A 22657-nucleotide genomic window follows, 5' to 3' on the forward strand; every position below is an offset into this window, starting at 1 on the left:
ATAAAGAATCAATTCTTGTTTGAAGGTGATATATCTATTGCTATCCATCATCCCTTCCCCCATCCTCCAATTTTTATTAGAACAGAGAAGACAAGGGCAGATGTCAGCAACATTACTTTATGGGATATTCTGTTTTTCATATTATTCAGTACCAACAGCTCATCAAATCAGACATGGCAGGTGGCTGATTATTGAACTCTTTCCTCTGATTCAGCATATTTTCTTCTAAGGTAGCCTAAATCCTTAAAATTTGAGCAAAAGAAAAAAAAAAAAAGGTAGTTAAAACTCCATTGTTCCATATGAAGAATTACAGCAAAAACCATCTAAATTTTCTGCTTTCATAGAATAACAAATTCATAGTCTGTTGGATCTGGGAATTTGAGATCTAAATGACACTTCCAAGTTACTGTGGTTTTAATAACATCGATTTTCAGATGAGTAAACTGAGTCTCAGAGTGGTTTCATGATTAGCCCAGAAGAGTTTAGCTAATTAATTTCCAGGCTTTCTATCCTGTGTATGTCTCCCTGGATCAAGAATTCCTAATTTATTAAACAAAGCAGTTATATCACTGAGGGTTCATCCAGCTTTAATTTCTATGATTTCCTTCTCTGTAAATCTTAGAAAAAAAAAAAATCAAAGCCTAAAAAGCAAGTGACAGCTCTCTAATTTGAGCTCATGAAGGACCACTCTAGACTAGTCCACTATGGTTCCAATGTTAAGTGCTAAATGGCAGAGCAAGTTAATGCCCTGGTTGTTTGCCTTTGGAGGTAAAAATATATCTGTAGGTCTCAGCCAAGTTCCTGTGGAGATTTGTCCACATCCCCAGAATACCACATACATTTGGCAAGAATGACAGATTATGTCCAAGCAAGGCCCAGATCTTGAATAGCAAGAGTATTTCGAGTAAAGAACAACATACAATGCAAAGCTCTCATTCTTAGGTATGCCATTTATCTCCCTAAATTTCTGTAAAATCCTTTTCCTCTTTTTTTTTTTTTTTCCTGGCTCTCCCCACCCCACATTCCAAACTCTGCAAAAACCTTTCATCTTAAGTTAAACTGCTGTTGTTGTTTAGTCGCTCAGTTGTGTCCTACTCTTTTGAGAACCCAGAGGAGTGACTCCTCTGTCCCTGAGATTTCCCAGGCAAGAATACTGGAGTGTATTGCCATTTCCTTCTCAGGGGATCTTCCCAACCCAGGGATCAAACTCAGGTCTCCTGCATTACAGATGAGCTCTTTACTGCCTGAGACACCAGGGAAGCCCAAGAATACTGGCGTGGATAGCCTAAGCCTTCTCCAGGGGATCTTTCTGACCCAAGAATTGAACTGAGGTCTCCTGCATTGCAGGAGGATTCTTTACTAGCTGAGATACCAGGAAAGCTAAGTTATATGAAAGATAGGATAATAATCACAAGCACTCATCTCTTCATCACTTTTTCTTTTCCTTTTATATATTTTCCAAATTTTCTCTAAAAGGACAGTGTCTATTCCTGTCTTCTTTCCATTATTTTTCCCCTCTCTCTTTCTCTCCTCTCCACTTGCCCACTGTATGTGTGTGAGCTTGTATGTTCATGTGTATGTGTGTGCTTGTGGATATCTGTTTGGGTTTCTAAAACTGTATAGATAGGTATTTTTGTTTAACACATGTATAAATCTAGAGAGAGAAATTGTAAAGAAGGAAACGTGTGGCTGGTGCTGTCATCTCATCTCATGGTACGGATTTCTCTTCCTGCCTGACAAGCCATGCCTTGGTCCTGCCTGCTTGGCTGGCCTTCCTTCAACTCTCCCAACTCATTAATTGGTTCTTTAACTCACATTCTGTGCCAGTACTAAATCAGTCCTATTTGGAAATGTTCCTGTGCTCAGTATTCATGATTCTCCAGGTGTATTCCACAAAACACTCATCCAGAGAAATGCTTCTTGGAGGAGGAGAGAGTTGGGTAGTCAAATCTGAGATGAGACTGTAGTAGCTGAACCCAGTCTGATCCCTGGTCCAAAACAAAGCAAGCAAACAGAAACAGAGAATTCTTGCCGTATTTGGGAAAATTTCAGTGTGAACTAGATGTTAGAACATACTAGAAATTATTGTAATGCTTTTCAGGTATAATTATCTTAATGCAGTTATTTAGAAAAATGCTCTTAATCTTAGAAGATATATTCCATGCTTAAAACTGAAGTATTTCAAGTGTTATGATGCCTGAGACTTGCTTTCAAAGGGCTTTGATAATAGTAAATTTACCATTCATATTTAAAACTAATTTGTTTACATAAACAATGTAGCTTCCAAAAATGCTTATTTTATATCTAGATATTATATATACATACTGATGATATAGTACATGCCTATATGTTATCTATAAATGCATGTCTATATATTAACATATATATATATACAGAAAATATGTTTATTGTATATAAAATGTTTGTGTATAAATTATATTTATATATTAGATATAAATATGTAATATGTGCACAGTTTACCCTCAAATGATGTGGGGGCTACAGTGGAAAATCTGCCTGCAACTTTACAGTCCATCATCTATATCCCTAAATTTGAATTCACAGATTCAACCAACCACAGGTCATGTAGTACTGTAGTATTTATTGAAAGAAAACCCACATATAAGCAAATCTGCACAGTTCAACCATGTGTTGTTCAAGGGTAAACTATATATTATACATACTAAATGTATGACTATAATATCTAAGTATATAGATTTTTAAAATGGGACCATATGTTGCTTATATAAATATATCAGTAAATTTATAATACAACACACACAAAGTATTGCTGTGAAGATTAAATAAACACATTTTTATTTTCTGGAATACATATACTTATTTTTGAAACCACTTGAAAGTAGGTTGCATGCTGAATTCTGACCAGCTTGGAGGAGGAAATGGCAACCCACTCCAGTATTCTTGCCTGGAGAATCCCATGGACAGAGGAGCCTGACAGACTACAGCCTTAGGGTCACAAAGAGCCTGACCCGACTGAAGCAACTTAGCGCATAGATACAGAGAATTTTGGGGTACTCGAGAAGTAGCTTGGAGAGTTGAGGAAGAGAATAGGGTTAATTAACAGGAGAGAATATCTCTTCATGGATAATTGTGTTGGCCTAAAAGAAAATGCCCTTATCCATTAGACTTTTTGAAGCAGGAAACAAATACAGGAGAGGCGGGGAAGCCGGCGGGGTGGGGGGCAAGCCAGCGGGGTCGGGGGCAAGCTGCTCTTAGCCCGGTTTGGGGACTTCTAGACTTTCACAGGAAGGAACTCTTTCCTTACCGCACCCCTTAAACTACTGCTTACAGGGAGCATACTACTAATTGCACAGTGGTAAGGGTTGGGATACATGATGAAAAGGTTTGTTTTTGGAAAGAAACTTCCTTATTTCACTTAGGTTCTTATGAAAGAGGTTTCTGATGGGGGCAAATAAGCCAAACAAACAAAGGCTTCAAACATCTAGGATAAAAAGCAGAATTAAAATATTAGATGGTCACTTGAAGAAGATAAAAAAAAAAAGTGACTGTAATGTGACTACGATAAGTAAGGGGTTGCTATTTTATTTTACTCTTTCGTGCCTTAGGGGAGAGAGGTTGAGACTGTGTCTGCTTTTGGAAAACCACTCTGAGCTGGTTTCTGTTTGAAGCCTTAGGCAAATTACATGACTTTAGTTAACTACCTTTGTTTCCCCGTTTATGAGATGGAGATAACAATGTCAATTTAGCTGAGAGAGTCTTTGTGAATTATAAACTACTCAAAAGAGTAATTATAAACTACTTTGTAAAAACAAAATGCTATATAAATACTTAATAATAGTCCTTTGAGCTACATGCCACCCCCTAATGGGAGCTTATTAAGGAGTTCCTGTTTAGCTTGGATTAATTCTTTAAAAAATTTTTTTCACCTTAAATGAAGCAAGGTACCAACTGGGAAAACAGCAAGCATAATCGTAGAATATTTTCATAATTCAGGAAACATGAAATCCAGGGATTGTGCTCCATCCTTCCTTGCAGTATCTGCTTTTCCTAAAACAGAACAGAAATTAACTTCAAAAGGTGTCCTGCAGCCTGAGGAGGAACAAGAAGATTGGAAGCCGAAGCACAGGCTCTCCTTGAAATTTCTTAGAACCAGAGAAGGTTTTCTCTGGGTAACTTAATGGAACAGAACAAAAGCATCCCACTAAGATGGCACAGGAAAAAAGGGCCTGAACTCTAATATAAACATGTATATAATGAAGCAGGTATCAGGAATTATATCAGGTTCCTGTGAAAACTATATGATTTAATCCCCACATCTACTTTTTGAGGGAGACATTATGTTTCCCAAATTATAGATGAGAAAACTGAGGATCTGGGTGGCAAGTAATTTACTAAAGCTCACATGACTGGTACATGGCAGAACTAGGATTTGATTACAGGTATTTTCTCTGTACAGAATTTCCTTGGATGGGAACATAAATTAAAAACTAAACCACATAAATTAAAAATTTAACCATGGAATGTGCGAACTAAAGACACTTGCTTTGGGCATTGTTTATTATGAAATACCTTACATTCTTACCTTTCCATATAAGTCTCTGTGGTTGCATAATAAATATTTCTTGTTGAATACGATATTGTGGATAAGCACATCTACCAATGTAGTAGAAACTCCAATATGTTATTTGCTTATGTTTCTCTCCTCAAACTTTCTTATGATTATTAAATATTAACTGAACTTTATATTGACAATTTACTATACTATTTTGCATTAGCAGGCATTTTATGAGAAATTAAAGAGTGGAGCAAAGATACAGAATTAACTCTCTAGAGAGATACACAATTGAAAATTTGAGTTAGACAAGCATAAAAGTGCTAAGCACTGGGTTGAAAAAAATAATGTCAGTTGACTAAGTAATCATATCTTATGCAGGATCTAATTAAAACACCATTTAAGAATGCTCCCATTTGCTTTCAGAGATTGGATTAATGTATATAAATGGTAGAAAAGATATAATTTCTTTATTTCCATTTTCTTCTCAATTCAGTAGAGGGAGGAGGGAATTGAAATCTGAAATTCAAAGAAAGCATAGAGCCCTAAGAAGTAGGTGTAATCTTATGGGCCCAGATGAATCACACTCAAGAGACTGGGAGAGTTTAGAAATAAGGCTAAATTGGAGAAGTGTATTCCTGAAACTGTGAAATATCAATTTACATAACTGTCAGAAAAAATTTCAAAACAGGTGATGAAATCAATGTTTTGTAACTGCTCACTAGAAGCAATCATGGATTCATTAAAAACATATGCAGGGCTGTGTTTTTTTTTTTAGTAGTAGTATTGATTATCATCATTAGATCAGCAAATTAAGGAAATGGTGTTAATATGGTACATTTTTATTTCAACAATACAGTGATGAAAGTTGAACATTGTTTCTCTAGAATGCTGAAGATAAATAACAAGAAATCAGAGTATATGATTTAATGGCACCATCATCACAATCCTTGGGCAAGAGCACAAGAGTAAGGGAAGGACAAGAATTCGTGTGCCTTGTGTGGTCTTTAGCACTGTCCACTACCTCGAAGAAAAGGTGCTCATTCCTAAAGACATATCACTGCCATATGCTGGGAAGTAGAACAACTATAGAAATCTATGACCGTGACACAGAGGGCGCCTCCTAGAGTTGTGCAAAGCTATTGTACATAATCATAAGCAGTAACCATTTGTCTGTGCCAGCGATTGTTATTTATCTCACTCCCTCAAGCTGCTTACTAAATGAAAACATTTACTTGTTTCTTTAGCTTCAGTTCAGTTCAGTCGCTCAGTCGTGTCTGACTCTTTGTGACCCCACGAGTTGTAGCACACCAGGCCTCCCTGTCCATCACCAACCCCGAGTTCACTCAAACTCATGTCCATCGAGTCAGTGATGCCATCCAGCCATCTCATCCTCTGTCGTCCCCTTTTCCTCCTACCCCCAATCCTTCCCAGCATCAGAGTCTTTTCCAGTGAGTCAACTCTTCGCATGAGGTGGCCAAAGTACTGGAGTTTCAGCTTTAGCATCATTCCTTCCAAAGAACACCCAGGACTGATCTCCTTCAGAATGGACTGGTTGGATCTTCTTGCAGTCCAAGGGACTCTCAAGAGTCTTCTCCAACACCACAGTTCAAAAGCATCAATTCTTCAGTGCTCAGCTTTCTTCACAGTCCAACTCTCACATCCATACATGACCACTGGAAAAACCTTAGCCTTGACTAGACGGACCTTTGTAATGTCTAGTCTTTTGAATGTCTCTGCTTTTGAATATGCTATCTAGGTTGGTCATAACTTTTCTTCCAAGGAGCAAATGTCTTTTAATTTCATGGCTGCAGTCACCAACTGCAGTGATTTTGGAGCCCAAAAAAATAAAGTCTGACACTGTTTCCACTGTTTCCCCATCTATTTGCCATAAAGTGATGGGACCGGATGCCATGATCTTAGTTTTCTGAATATTCAGCTTTAAGCCAACTTTTTCATTCTCCTCTTTCACTTTCATTGAGAGGCTTTTTAGTTCCTCTTCACTTTCTGCCATAAAGGTGGTGTCATCTGCATATCTGAGGTTATTGATATTTCTCCCAGCAATGTTGATTCCAGCTTGTGCTTCTTCCAGCCCAACATTCCTCATGATGTACTCTGCATATAAGTAAAATCAGGGTGACAATATACAGCCTTGATGTACTCCTTTTCCTATTTGGAAGCAGTCTGTTGTTCCATGTCCAGTTCTAACTGTCGCTTCCTGACCTGCATATAGGTTTCTCAAGAGGCAGGTCAGGTGGTCTGAGATTCCCATTTCTTTCAGAATTTTCCACATTTTATTGTGATCCACACAGTTCTTTAGCTTAGTGATCTCCAAATTTCATTTATTTTCCACTCTTTTCAATATGTGTATATTTATTCATAAATTACTATTGTATGATGAACAATATAAAACATGAAAATGGAATTTTTATATAATAAAAAAAATAAGTACAGACAGAAGTTCTAGTATTTTTTTCCCATACTCTACTTTGAAGACTACTGATTAAGGTCCCCTAAACTTCTAATTGCAGGATGATGACAGTTCTTGTTCCTTGTCAGACAAAGAAATTCTTTTCTGCCACAACCCTTTCTGAATGTGTATATGTCTGTGTGCACATATGAGTGTGTACTCACCTAAGTGAAAATGCATGGGTCAGGTGATCATTCAGGAGCTATAACAGATGTTTTTCTTAGAACACCTACAATTCTGCATGAGGATGGCCTGAAAAATATCCTGCAGATAATGATGACTCTGGTTCCGTTACATCCTGTTGTCTGTCACTTACAAGGAGTGCAGAGAAAGAGCCCTCTGATTCATTCCACTCTCTTAAGTATAGTACAAAAAGCAAGTCATATTCATTATCACTGTCTAAATCACTGGGTATATAGCAAAACAAACAGTTTTTTATTTTATCCTATTCTCTTTTCTGAATAATGGCAAGGTTTACATGTATACTGTTGAATCAGAAAGCATGGGATTGATGTCTTTCTCTGTCATTTAATATGTTTTGTAACCTTTAACATTTAGGTTATCTAAATTCCCGCAGGTTCCCTTTCCTTTATAAAAGGATGGATGTTTATCCTGCAAATCCAGCCCCTTGTTTTTGTTGTGAGAACTAAATGTGGTAATAAATACAAGGTACTTTGGGGCTTCCCTGGTGGTCTAGTGGTTAAGAATCTGCCTGCCAATGCAGGGGACACAGGTTCCATCCCTGGTCCAAGAAGATCCCATGTGCCACAGAGCAACTAAGCCCATAGGCCACAACTACTGAGCCTGTTAGAGCCTGAGAGCCACAACTACAGAAGCCCACACTCTCTAAAGCCCGTGCTCCGCAAGAGAAGCCACCGCAATAAGAAGCCTGCACACCGCAACAGAGTAGCCCCTGCTTACTGCAGCGAAGACCCACCCCAGCTAGAAATAAATACATAAAATGTAAGATACTTCCTACAATGGCAAGCGCCATGGTTAATCTCAATAAATATTAACTATTCTAATTAACATGATTATAGGAGTAGAGTTATCTGGATCTTTTATCCAAAATTTTTATGGTCAAATGTTTTTCAGAATTCAGTAATTTTCAGATGACCTTTCTGAATTTTGGATTTGTAGAGACGAGATTGTGGTACCATACTGCTATCCACAGTACTTAAAATTGTACTCAAAATCAAAACTTGATAACAAATATCCACCCACTTCAATCTTCAATTTGCTTCAATTTGCCCTGGTGGCTCAGAGGTTAAAGCGTCTGCCTGCAATGTGGGAGATCTGGGTTCGATCCCTGGGTCGGGAAGATCCCCTGGAGGAGGAAATGGCAATCCACTCCAGTATTCTTGCCTGGAGAATCTCATGGATGGAGGAGCCTGGTGGGCTACAGTCCATGGAGTCACAAAGAGTTGGACACGACTGAGCGACTTCACTCACTCATTCACTCACTCAGTCTTTAATTTGCTCATAGAAACCTTAAACTCTTTTTAAAATATTCTGGCCCCTTTGCTTTTCAGCTGAGCTCCATTACTTCCCTGATAAGAATCATCTGGGTTGCTTATTAAAAACACAGATTCCAAGGGCTGTCTTAAAAGAGTATGCAATTCAGTAGATGTGAAAGCAAGGCCCCTATATCTGTTCTTCAAGCCCACACTTCCAGATAATCTTTGCCATAGACTACATTTGGAAACCTTGCCTTACTAGACATCTCAACCTGTGGGCCCCCGTTACACAGAGTCTGAATCTAGAGATACATGACTCTGACAGCATTCTACCATGAGTCCTAAGACATTCTCTTCCTCCATCTCCCATTCTTTGATCCTATGCATCTGGCCAGCCTTAGTGGTTATTCCTTCCTCTTATATCTGAAGTCTGTTTTGCTAGAAATTCTAGTTTGTTACTCCAAGCCAAGGCTTTCCTCCCTTTCTTGCTGTTCTGTCACTGGCAGGTTTTCCCCAGATCCTCTCTCCTTTGGCCAGTCTCATCTCATTCTTCTCATGGATAAACTCATGAAATGTGGATGTTCTCAAAGTCTACACAATGGTTTCAAAGCCATTAGAAGAGATTCACGTAGAGAATTTTGCTGACTATCATCTGATTGGGAAATTTATAGTAGTTTTGAACAGGGCTCTGACATTTAACTCCCCCTTTTCTCTTGAGTTTAGATGAAGATGAGAATGAAGGCCTTTTAAACACATGGATGATACAGATCTTGGGGATATAATAAACAATGATACCTGAGAAATTAGTTCAAAATATTCTCACAAGCTGGAATACTGTCCACAAAATATCTAAAAGGTAAAGTTTTTGGAGTGAATATATCTCTGTAATAAGAGCATTAACTCATATCTCTGAAGAATTAGAGGGAAAAATTAAACAAGAAACAGAAATGGGAGATCCAGCTTGATATTAATACATTTATGCAACCAATTTAGTGGTTGTCTACTATCCGCCAGAAAGATACATCTCAAATTATCAATTAAAGGTGAAATATTTCTCAAGACCATGATTCAAACAGAATTACTCCTTGGAAAAATATATACAGATATACACATGCATTTTTATTTGTTGAATATTAAAATAACTGCCAAAACTATACCATTATTAAAAACTTCTTTTGAAATATTTTGAGACTCACTGAAGTTTCAAAAATAATAGAGAGAATTACTATATGTACTTCGTTCAGATTCACCAGTCTTTAACATTTTGCTACTTGCATTCCCTTTTTTGATACATACACAATACATCCATTAATGTATAATATATAATAATACTATCATATATGGTGGTGTTGGAGAAGACTCTTGAGAATCCCTTGGACTGCAAGGAGATCCAACCAGTCCATTCTGAAGGAGATCAGCCCTGGGATTTCTTTGGAAGGAATGATGCTAAAGCTGAAACTCCAGTACTTTGGCCACCTCATGCGAAGAGTCGACTCATTGGAAAAGACTCTGATGCTGGGAGGGATTGGGGGCAAGAGGAGAAGGGGACGACAGAGGATGAGATGACTGGATGGCATCACTGACTCAATGGACGTGAGTCTCAGTGAACTCCAGGAGTTGGTGATGGACAAGGAGGCCTGGTGTGCTGCGATTCATGGGGTCACAAAGAGTCGGACACGACTGAACGACTGATCTGATCTGATCATATATGGTATATTTCATAGTATATATATATATTTAAATTACATAGATATAACTAGCAATCCACTCCAGTACTCTTGCCTGGAAACTCCCATGGATGGAGGAGCCTGGTAGGCTGCAGTCCATGGGGTCGCTAAGAGTCAGACACAACTGAGCGACTTGACTTGCACTTTTCATTTTCGTGCATTGGAGAAGGAAATGGCAACCCACTCCAGTGTTCTTGCCTGGAGAATCCCAGGGACAGAGGAGCCTGATGGGCTGCTGTCTATGGGGTTGAACATGACTGAAACAACTTAGCAGCAGCAGCAGCAGCAACTATGTATTTATCTATTACAAAAGGATTTACATATGTACATAATACAATTTTTCCTGATGCATATCTTAATAGTTTCATGTGTATTTTCTAAGAATGTGAATTTTCTTTTCTTAGGAGTTATGTCCAATATTTATCATCAATGCAATAAATTTAAATCAAATCTATCATTCCTTTTCCAATTTTGTCAATTTTTCCAATAGTGAATTTAAGAGTTTCTCCACCCTTCAATCAAGGATCATATTTTAGATGTAGTTGTCATGCTTCTTAGTTCCCTTAAATCTGGAACAGTTACCCACTGTAGTATTACTGATTTTTTTCATTTTTAGCTTCATAATCTTGGCATTTTTAAAGAACACAATCCAGTCACTTTATAAAGTGTTCCTTCCCTTGGGTCTGCCTGACATTTCCTCTTTCAGTTTATATTTTCTTTCAGAAATACTACGTCAAATCAGATTAGATCAGATCAGTCGCTCAGTCGTGTCCAACTCTTTGTGACCCCATGAATTGCAGCACGCCAGGCCTCCCTGTCCATCACCAATTCCCGGAGTTCACCCAGACTCACGTCCATTGAGTCAGTGATGCCATCCAGCCATCTCATCCTCTGTCGTCCCCTTCTCCTCCTGCCCCCAATCCCTCCCAGCATCAGAGTCTTTTCCAGTGAGTCAACTCTTCACATGAGGTGGCCAAACTACTGGAGTTTCAGCTTTAGTATCATTCCTTCCAAAGAAATCCCAGGACTGATCTCCTTCAGAATGGACTGGTTGGATCTTCTTGCAGTCCAAGGGACTCTCAAGAGTCTTCTCCAACACCACAGTTCAAAAGCATCAATTCTTTGGCGCTCAGCCTTCTTCACAGTCCAACTCTCACATCCATACATGACCACTGGAAAAACCATAGCCTTGACTAGACGGACCTTTGTTGGCAAAGTAATGTCTCTGCTTTTGAATATGCTATCTAGGTTGGTCATAACTTTCCTTCCAAGGAATAAGTGTCTTAATTTCATGGCTGCAGTCACCATCTGTAGTGATTTTGGAGCCCAGAAAAATTAAGTCTGACACTGTTTCCACTGTTTCCCCATCTATTTCCCATGAGTGGTGGGACCGGATGCCATGATCTTAGTTTTCTGAATGTTGAGCTTTAAGCCAACTTTTTCACTCTCCACGTTCACTTTCATCAAGAGGCTTTTGAGTTCCTCTTCACTTTCTGCCATAAGGGTGGTGTCATCTGCATATCTGAGGTTATTGATATTTCCCCCGGCAATCTTGATTCCAGCTTGTGTTTCTTCCAGCCCAGCGTTTCTCATGATGTACTCTGCATAGAAGTTAAATAAGCAGGGTGACAATATACAGCCTTGACGAACTCCTTTTCCTATTTGGAACCGGTCTGTTGTTCCATGTCCAGTTCTAACTGTTGCTTCCTGACCTGCATACAGATTTCTCAAGAGGCAGATCAGGTGGTCTGGTATTCCCATCTCTTTCAGAATTTTCCACAGTTTATTGTGATCCACACAATCAAAAGCTTTGGCATAGTCAGTAAAGCAGAAATAGATGTTTTTCTGGAACTCTCTTGCTTTTTCCATGATCCAGCAGATGTTGGCAATTTGATCTCTGGTTCCTCTGCCTTTTCTAAAACCAGCTTGAACATCAGGAAGTTCACAGTTCACGTATTGCTGAAGCCTGGCTCGGAGAATTTTGAGCATTACTTTACTAGCGTGTGAGATGAGTGCAATTGTGCGGTAGTTTGAGCATTCTTTGGCATTGCCTTTCTTTGGGATTGGAATGAAAACTGACAAGAACCACATTTGGAGTCATGCTATGCCCATCAGCACCTTGATTATGATATCTTTTTCAATCATCTACTTAGAATTTTGTTCTGTTTTCCACTGACTAGTTACTGTTTTTCCCTTTGCAACTAGTAAGTAATCTGTGAGGGGTCATATCAAAGTCATGTATCCTGATTTTCATCAATCTTTTCTCTATAAATTTAGTATTCATTCATGAGAATCTTCACTCTGAAGATAAGCAAAATGGCTTTTTTTTTTCAACTCTACTATATCTTCAACAAGTATAGGATTAATATTCTGAAAATTAAAAAACCTTCTCTTCTCTCCCATTTTTCTATGGGTCTGGCTAGCTACCTAGCTATATGTTATTAGTATCATAAATTACTACTGTTTTCCAATGAGCTATAATTCCTTACTTTCTTTAACTATATTATTTTTAATGCCAAATATTCTGAATTTTTTATTTAAATTAAGTAAATAATTATAATCACATTGTATATTTGTGGGTATTTGTGGGTCATTCCATGCTTTCACGGCATTTTCATATAACTTAATTTGCTCCTTCACAAAAGTTGTAATATCCAGTGGGACAAGGGATTAAATTCATGAAAGTATTTCAGAGCAAACAACTTTTAGGTTCTAAATTAGAAAAAATTTCTTAGGATTGGGCATTGATTGATTTTGGACTGGTCACAAGAAAGAGAAGCAAGGGGAAAAAAAGTGTAGCAGCATTCGAAAGCCTCTTTCCAAAGTGGATATTTATATTTGCTTAAATAATTTTTGGAAAGCTCTCCATCTTTGTAAACAAAAATCAATGCTTACATAACTACTAAGTAAAAAATTATATTTGTATCATATCATTCCAAATTTTTAATTATTTGGATTTGAAAACTATGATCATTTATGTATAAATATGAATATAGAAGATTTCTTTGTGAAAATCAACAAAGCAGTTATAAGAAATAAGGTAAGTCATATTCTTAACCTTAAATACTTTTTGCAATTCATCAGTCCAATTATATAATGAGTAATGAATTCTGGGCTAGCTTTGTTTTCAAATTTTTTCAAGGTTCTTTGGGGGGAAAATCAAATATTTTAAATTCAAATAGATAGTGTATTTATGGGGTCTTCTCAAATTTGAATAAATTAGATTTGTTACCAGTACTGAAGTATTGATTCAGGGCTTCAGTTAATTGGCAGCCAACTGAATGTGGATCAGTATGATGATACCTACAAGTTGTCATAAAATTATGAAAGTTATATATTAAATGCATATATGTCCAAAATTAAAAAAGCATGGGCATAATTAAATTAAACAGAGAATTGCTAACCAATACCTATCTGTCTGCAAAGGAGGTTAAATTTCCATGGTGGTCAATCCCAAGAAAAACGCGGTTCCCTCTCCGTTATATTGAATACGTTTGGTGCGGTTTAGAGGTAGGAAGTTGGTGATAATACACTTCTGCTTTGGTAGAGTTTACACAATATTGTATAGTGTTGCTGTACATTCCGTTTTAGTCAGTTTCAAGTCTCTCAGTCTCATCTGAAAGGCAGGTCCTTGGCACACTGAGAAAAGGAGCCATCACAGCTCATTCACCTACCGGGGAAAGTTTACATTGATCTTTTCATGATCTATACTTTCTGCTGCTGCTGCTGCTACTGCTAAGTCGCTTCAGTCGTGTCCAACTCTGTGCGACCCCATAGACGGCAGCCCACCAGGCTCCCCTGTCCCTGAGATTCTTTCTACTTGTTCACAAAGATTCTTACTGAAATTGTTACACGGTGAACATTCCCAGTGTCATAGACTATAATGTTGGAAACAAAAGGATTATGACCTCTTTCAGCAGGCTTCCTGCTAGATCGGAGCAGGAAGGGGAGGTGGATTATATGGAGAAAAGACCTTGTTTGAAACATTAATCTTTGGTAATTAGTAATTGAGGAAGGAAATAGAACCAATACATGAAAGTTAATTTAGCTTCTTCAAAAACAAGTGATGTCTAAAGCTGATTGAGTCAGACAATTTATCTTCTAAAATTAAATAACTAAAGTTGTAAAAGGGAAAATTCTAACCATTATTTGTCAACTTCATAGGAAACCATCTGAATCAAAAGACTCATAGAAGCTCTTTATATCACAAGTGTTCCTGTGGTATGTATTTTATTGTATTTTTATTGTATTTCATTGTATTATAATCCAATGTTTTTTTTCAGCAAGAAACAGCTATTAAAATTAATATTTCTTCAGATGCCAGGAGAACAGAAAAGCAAAGGTATCTGGGCTCAGATTGCTGTATTTCAAAGGTATTTTAGAGGACTTCTCTGGTGGCTCAGAAAGTAAATAATCTGCCTGCAATGCAAGAGACCCAGGTTTGAACCCTGGGTTGGGAAGATCCCCTGGAGAAGGAAATGGCAACACACTCCAATATTCTTGCCTGGAAAATTCCATGGACAGAGGAGCCTGGCAGGCTACAGTTCATGGGGTCACAAAAAGTCAGACACGACTGAGCGACTAACACACACTTTCTTAAAGGTTTAGGATTAACTTCCCTTCCTTGTTCTCAATGCTGTCGCTTTTCAAAACATGTCTCCATCGCAAATAAGCCGTGTTTACTGCCCTCATCTTTTACTTTTTGTCTGTTTTGTAAGCATGTATCTGGGTTTGGGAAAGAGTCAAACTGAACCTTCTAAAACCTGAATAACAATAGTTTCCAATAGGCTCTCGTTAAAAATAATCTCTTCAAAATGTGGAAATTTCGGTGCTGAAAAAGATAAAGCACTAGCTGCTAAATTTGCAATTCAAAAAAGGTAAATTCAAGATGTGTCAGATTTAACAAAGTCACTACTGGGAGACCAATTTCAGAGATAAAAGATAAAAGGCCAGCAATCCACTTTACCCCCAGCAGTTCAATGAAAGCTGTGTGACACCCATTGCTTCATCAGGTAACTACGAAGTAGTGTCCTCCCAGGGAATTCTGTTGTTTTGTGGATTCTACAATATCTGACTGTGGAATGAGAAAGGCCTGTTTGAATACGATAAATTATATCTAGAACTCCCTATGTTCAGTTCTAATACAGAACCACTGACAAACTACAACTAGTAATACCTAAACTCAAACATTCATAGACCAAGCATTCTGCAGAGTGCTTCAGAATTTGCATTACTCATAAATTTGCCACTTTCTCCTCAATTTTTGCCTGATTCTCCTTTCTCATTACTGTTTCAACTTATAACCTGATTATCAGAGTCCTTCAATTTTTTTTTTTTTGATCTGTGTATGTTTAAGATTCTGAATCACATTATAATAGGCAAAACTAAATGTCCTTCCAGTGATTTTTCAGGCAATCAAGAATTATCTTTGCCGATCATCTTAATTATTCAATTGTCAGTCAGGCATTTCAATGATTGCTTAGTGAACTTTTTTCTTATAGGTAGGACTCTGACATTCATACTAAGGGATTCATTAAAATTGTGGGCCAGAATGCACTGATTCCTTTTGATCAAATGAGTTCTATGCCTAAACAACAAATGTAATGTCCAAAGTTTGCATCCTTGGAGATAGTCTAGGAGACAGATGGAAAAGTTGTAAACAGACCTGTGAATTGCTTTGCTGAACACAGATTTGCTTTGAAGATTTCATTGGATCTTTTTGACTGGTAAGCCACTCATGACACAAGAAAGCAAGTTTACCATGCAAACCTTAACCAGATACTAGCTACAATGGAGAAATCTCAACAAATTTAGATGTGCAGTTCAGATAATTCCCTTCAAAGTTCAGATAATTGCCTAAAGCTTATTTAAATCTATGGAGAGACTATCCACTTCTTCACCCCATCTCATCGTTTCTTCTTTCTTCCATAATCCTCCCTACTCCCACTCTGATCTTTTTGTCATTCTCCAGATCACACTATTTTAAACTTCCCTATTTTATTCTGACTTTCCACCTCTCTTTTGAAAAGACCTCACTGCACTGGCAAGTTTCTTAACTCAGAATGTAATGAATTTCCTTGTCATGCCTCTCTTGTGTATCCAGTGTATTCAAAAGTCAGATCTTTGGAAACTTCATTAGTCCATTTCTAGAAAAAAATAGTTTTTTTTAAAAAAAAGATTCTAATGGAAAACTGTGATTCAAGCACCTACCTTCCAAATGTTGCTATGAAAACAAAAATATATTGACTGGCCAATGGAAACGTTCACGACTACCTGTAAATCTAAGACATTTGTCTTGCCACTGTTTCAAAATGTCAAATGAGTAACTGTGAATAATGTTTAGGATTCACATTCAAATAATTTGCATTCGAATACAATATTCCTCACATTTAACTTTCTTAAATATCTTACAATTGGTTTTGGAAGAGGGGGGCAAAAAACTCTTTGATCTTTATGTTCGAAAACAGCCACCGAGCCCTTGGAAAACAAGATAAGAGTCTTACCCTTCTGATAAAAGGAAACACATTTTAATCAGACTCCGTCACTCTCTGTCTTGATAAAACGTAGTTGTACTGTTCTCCTAAAGAATCAGCAAAGATCCTAGGATTTGGATTCCGATAGTGCAGTCTGTTTGACAATCCGTAAACTGCTTCCCATTAAACCTGTAAGGGCAGTTATATGTGAATATTATTCATTCACATTATTCACATTCATTAAATAAATATTGATTGAGGATCAATTAAATACAAATCAAATGATCTTCAAAGACTTTTACCCATATAATGGGGATAAAGCATTTTCAGAAACAATTATAATGCAAAATGGAAAGCGGACATATCCTAAGACAGGGACAGAATGAGAGCCAGGAGCATACACAGAAGCAAAGATCACACCTAGCAGAGAGGTGCATTGAAGCTAGATTTTGAATGAATAGGTAGGATTTAAATATCTAGGAGTGTCTAGGAAGAAAAATGGTATAAACTAAGTCACCAGCATTGCCAATATGAACTGAAGAGCACCACACAGGCTAAAATCAAGTAATTTAGGTTAATTGGTACACAGAGTATGGATGGAAAGAAGATAGCGAAACATTATATTGGTTATGAATAAGTTGTGATGGATCTCGGAGTTTGTGGGTGGGAGAGCTTTAGTCCCAGGCTCAAAAGTTTGAAGTGATTCAGTAGGCAATATGGAGCCATTAAAATTTATCAGAGTACAGTGATTTTCAATCAATTTTCAATAGATGAGGCAAGGAGTTTTTTTTTAACCAACAGTTAAAAAGTTGAATATCCATGTGTAAAAAGATGATTTGAAATCATTATGTCACTCCATACTCAAAAGTTAGCTCAAAGTGGATTACAGACCTACATGTAAGAGTCTACAAACCTTCTCGAAGAAAACAGTAGAAAATGTTTATAACCTTAGGTTAGGCAAAGAATTTTTAGATAGGACACAAAATATATGATACCTAAGTGAAAAATATTGCAGTTGGACATAATTAAAACTTTATAATTTAAAGTTGAAAACACTAATAGGAAAGTATAAAGACAAGACACAGATTGGGAGAAAACATTTGCAAATCATCTCTTCAATAAGGGACTCATATGCAAAATAAATAATGTGTATTTACAACTCAATAAAAATACAACTTATTTTTTTTAAGGGGGTGGTGATTTGAATAGACACCAAAGAGGATACACTGATGGCTAATAATCACAAGTAAAGATACTCAACCTCATTAGTCATTAGAGAAAAGGAAATTAGAACAAGACACAGCTTCACACCTACTGCTGCTGCTGCTGCTAAGTCGCTTCAGGCGTGTCTGACTCTGTGCGACCCCATCCACAGTAGCCCAACAGGCTCCCCGTCCCTGGGATTCTCCAGGCAAGAACACTGGAGTGGGTTGCCATTTCCTTCTCCAATGCAGGAAAGTGAAAAGTGAAAGTGAAGTTGCTCAGTCGTGTCTGACTCTCAGCGACCCCATGGACTACAGCCTACCAGGCTCCTCCATCCATGGGATTTTCCAGGCAAGAGTACTGGAGTGGGGTGCCATCACCTTCTCCGTCACACCTACTAGAATGATGTAATTTTAAAAAACTGTAATAAGCAATGATGAAGATGTAAAGAAACTGAAACTCTTATCACACTACTGTAGGGGATGCAAGACGGGGAAACCACTTTGGAAAATAGTTTGACAGTTCCTCAAAAAACATACAGTTCTTCTATGATCCAAAAATTCCAATTCATAGTATGTATTCAAAAGAAAAAAAAAATAAGCCTACCCAAAATCTTGTAAATATATTTCATAGCAGGCTTATTCACAATAGCCCTAAACTGGAATCAATCCAGATATCTATCAACTACTGAATAAACAAAATGTGGTGTATCTATACAATGAAATGATATTAACTACTGATAAATTCTACCACATGACTAAATTTTTAAAATATTTTGCTAAGTGAAAGAAGCCAGACTGAAATGATCATATATTGTAAAATTCTACTTATATAAAATGTGCAGAAAAGGCAAATATACAGAGACAGAATATAGATTAGTATTTGCCAGAGGCTGCAGAGAGAGAATAAAGATTGAATATAAACTTGCATAGAGGGTTTCTAGGCATGACAGAAATGTTCTAAAACTGAATTTGTTGATTATTGTATAACTTCATAAATTACTGAAAATTATCAAATTGTACATTTAAAACAGGTGAATTTTATTGTGTGTGCATTGTACTTCAGTAAACCTGCTTTTAAAAGTGTATGAGAGAAATAGGTAACACAGGTAGAGCTGTATTCTAGGAAATTAATCTGGCAGTATATTTGCAGCACTGATGGAAGTTGGACCATAAGAAGGCTGAGTGCCAAAGAATTGATGCTTTCGATCTTTGGTGCTGGAGAAGACTCTTGAGATTCCCTTGGAAAGCAAGGAGATCAAACCAGTTAATCCTAAAGGAAAACAAACAACCCTGAATGTTCACTGGAAGGACTGACGCTGAAGCTGAAGCTCCAATACTTTGGCCACCTGATGTGGTAAAGACCCTGATGCTGTGAAAGATTGAGGGCAGGAGGAGAAGGAGGTGACAAAGGATGAGATGGTTGGATGGCATCACCAACTCAGTGACATGAGTTTGAGCAAACTCCAGGAGAAAATGAAAGACAGGAAGTCTGACATACTGCAGTCCATGGAGTCGTAGAGAGGCAGACACGACTTAGCGACTGAACAACAACAACAACGATGTTTGTAGCACTGATGGGAGTAGGAAAGAGTCAGGTGGAGAGAGCTCTATGAGAAATCTCTCACAACTGTCCAAGTAGGAGAAATGGAGATCTGAACTAGGAGAGGAGCAATAGGAAGAAAAAAGGAAGGTCTAATAGGGGACATTGTCCAAGAAAGTAGAATTGGGAAGACATCGCAAGAACTGGATGAGTATGGTATGAGAGTAGAAAATCTTGAAATAATCCGTTTCTTGAAGAGGGAAGAAACCAAAAAATTTTGTGTTTAGTGTTTTTAATGTTTTATAAGAAATAGATAGGGAAACAGTGGAAACAGTGTCAGACTTTATTTTTGGGGGCTCCAAAATCACTGCAGATGGTGATTGCAGCCATGAAATTAAAAGACACTTACTCCTTGGAAGGAAAGTTATGACCAACCTAGATATCACATTGAAAAGCAGAGACATTACTTTGCCAACAAAGGTCCGTCTAGTCAAGGCTATGGTTTTTCCAGCGGTCATGTATGGATGTGAGAGTCGGACTCTGAAGAAAGCTGAGAGCCGAAGAATTGATGCTTTTGAACTGTGGTGTTGGAGAAGACTCTTGAGAGTCCCTTGGACTGCAAGGAGATCCAACCAGTCCATTCTGAAGGAGATCAGCCCTGGGATTTCTTTGGAAGGAATGATGCTAAAGCTGAAACTCCAGTACTTTGGCCACCTCATGCGAAGAGTTGACTCATTGGATAAGACCCTGATGCTGGGAGGGATTGGGGGCAGGAGGAGAAGGGGACAACAGAGGATGAGATGGCTGGATGGCATCACTGACTTGATGGACATGAGTTTTAGTGAACTCCAGGAGTTAGTGATGGACAGGGAGGCCTGGCATGCGGTGATTCATGGAGTCACAAAGAGTTGGAGACAACTGAATGACTGAACTGAATTGAACTGAAGCTCCCCATTACTCCATGAAAGTGTTACTAGCTAAATAATAATTCTTTAATATATAGCCTGCTTCATATTTCCCTTACAATACCTAATCTTTATTCCAAATGAAATATTGAATCAGATATACACTAAATTATTATTTTCTGGAGGATAGAGGTTAACAATAGGTGGATTGGGGAATATTTTTATCATACTTTTATATAATTTATTTTCAGCAAACATGAATTATTTGTATAGCTAAATATTATTTTTAACTATTTTATATTGACCTATTGCTATGTAGTCAGAAAAAGATAATGTTGGATATACCAAGGAAATGCTTACATGTCTTTTCAGTCTTTGTTGAGACATACTTACCCTTTTTTCTATGTCAGGGCAAAAATATTTCCTTCTATAGAAGAGTTCAGTCAAAAAAGCTTGTTTGTGGAATTGTTTGTGAGGAGGGCTTGGTCATCATTACTGAAAAAAAATGAAATCATAATCCCTTTTCAGAAGGTCAGAATGCAGGCAGTTCCCCTGGTCACGTCTGTAGTTCTGAAATTCTGGAATACTCTAGTCTTTTTATTTTTTTCTTCACAATCCTATAGACCAGCTCTAAAGTCATGCGTGCTTGTGCTAGAGTCTTAGATTTAGCACTTCTGGCAATTTATTCATTCTCCAGTCTCTGTTTTTCTCGTTGGTAAACAGTGGTTGATAATACCTGTTCTCCTGAGTTGTGGTCAGAACTGCAGGTGATTGAAGTGTTGGGCTTGTAGGAAATGCTTAATAAATATCAGTTGTTAAAATCATACACTGAAGTATGTTCTTTAGTTAGTAATATTGAGAGTATGTGACTTTGCTGAGACAAAACAAGGACAAATTTCCTGACCAAGATCAACAATCAAGTTGGAGCTATTTCTTCCTCTTCCATTAGTATCTTCCTACACTCTCTGTGCCTTTTTAAAGCCCCCCGCCCCGCTCCCCCAAAAAAGCCCCAGTATAGGTGGCAATATCAGATTTGATTTCACCCAGTAAGGGTTCCCACTCAGGAAAAGGCAAATGGATAGTGGGATTCCATTCCCAAAATACATGCTTACCTTTTTTAAAACTTTGTCATTTCAATGTTTTAATGTAATAAATGTACATGGTCAAGTTCCGTGGTGGTGATATTAGAAAAAGACATGAACTTTGATGTCTCATGGGTCTAGATTTGACTTTTGACTCTAATAACTAATAGTATGACCGTGGGCAAGATACAGGCATCTGTACTCCTCTGTTTTCTTATCTGTAAGATGGAAATGATAATGCCTACCTTTTGGGGGTGTTGACGGTATCGAATACATGAGGTCATTTTATAAAGTTCTGAACACAAAGTCTAACACTTAGTCAAATATCTTCAAATAGATAGTATTTCTTTCCTCTTCCTTATCATTCCCTTCCCCTTAAGTAATAATAATAATAAGGGTTCTTTTGGAAAGAGAATGGTTCAAAACATATCATTAACATTTTAAGCTTAAAATATTATGAATTTTTTACAATGTTTATTTAACATTCTTACGATGAAGACAACAACATAATTTTATTTCTTTCTCTGCCTTTCAACCAGTGTTGCCTTTTGCTCTCACCTCCTGCTTATGTAATTATGTGAATTATTCCTAAATAATCTTCTAGAGAAGAAAGCTTTGGCCAATCTGCTTTTACAGAATGGTGATGGCAGCAGGGTATAGGAAAAAAAAAAAATTGCTCTCTATCACCCAGTAGAGTTAGAACCCACGGCTAGTTTCTCTGCAATAACTCCTTACCACATAACAAAATACTCTTTCTCTTGTCAACCTTCCTTTTTGAGCAATCAATTTTTTGACATCAGGGATAACCTCTAACTCAATCTCTTATCCTCTGTGACACAAAGTAGATACACAGAAGCCTTTGGAAAAAGCAGTTGAGGGTAATGATTAATAACCCTAACTTTTTTATTTTTTTGTGTGTGTTAGGGATAACTTCTAATTCATCCTCTTATACTCAGTGGCACAAAGTAGATATATGAAAACCTTTAGAAAAAGCAGTTGAGGTTAATGCTTAATAGCCCTAACTTTTGAGGTCAGAGTGACTTGGGTTCAAATTCTCCCCTTTTTACCTACTGCTAACAAGTAATGTTAGGAAAATCACTTAACTTCTCTAAGACTTATTTATTACACATATTAAAAATGGAAATAACATTATCAAACTCATGTGATTATTGTAAAGATTAAATGGAAAATAATTTTCTCTAGGCCCAATAAATGATCAAATTATGAATAAGAATGAAAAGGAACATATTTTTAGATTGGCGAT

General features: G+C 37.4%; 2 long non-coding RNA genes across 2 annotated transcripts in view; one reads left to right on the forward strand and one right to left on the reverse strand.

Annotated features, from left to right (window-relative positions):
• Positions 1-42: 42 nt before the first annotated feature.
• On the reverse strand, positions 43-13980 carry LOC133239111 (uncharacterized). Its single transcript, XR_009733722.1, has 3 exons — positions 13599-13980; positions 3909-4029; positions 43-242 (listed from the first exon to the last, which is right to left on the reverse strand). It is a non-coding gene; the product is annotated as an uncharacterized LOC133239111 (long non-coding RNA).
• A 115-nt stretch (positions 13981-14095) lies between these two features.
• Positions 14096-22657, forward strand: part of LOC133239655 (uncharacterized) — a 29477-nt gene continuing 20915 nt past the window's right edge. The window contains exons 1-2 of the long non-coding RNA XR_009733920.1: positions 14096-14184; positions 14353-14409. This is a non-coding gene — a long non-coding RNA (uncharacterized LOC133239655). The remainder of the gene's footprint in view (positions 14185-14352; positions 14410-22657) is intronic.

Source organism: Bos javanicus, chromosome 26 (assembly GCF_032452875.1).
Source record: "Bos javanicus breed banteng chromosome 26, ARS-OSU_banteng_1.0, whole genome shotgun sequence".
NCBI lineage: Eukaryota > Metazoa > Chordata > Mammalia > Artiodactyla > Bovidae > Bos > Bos javanicus.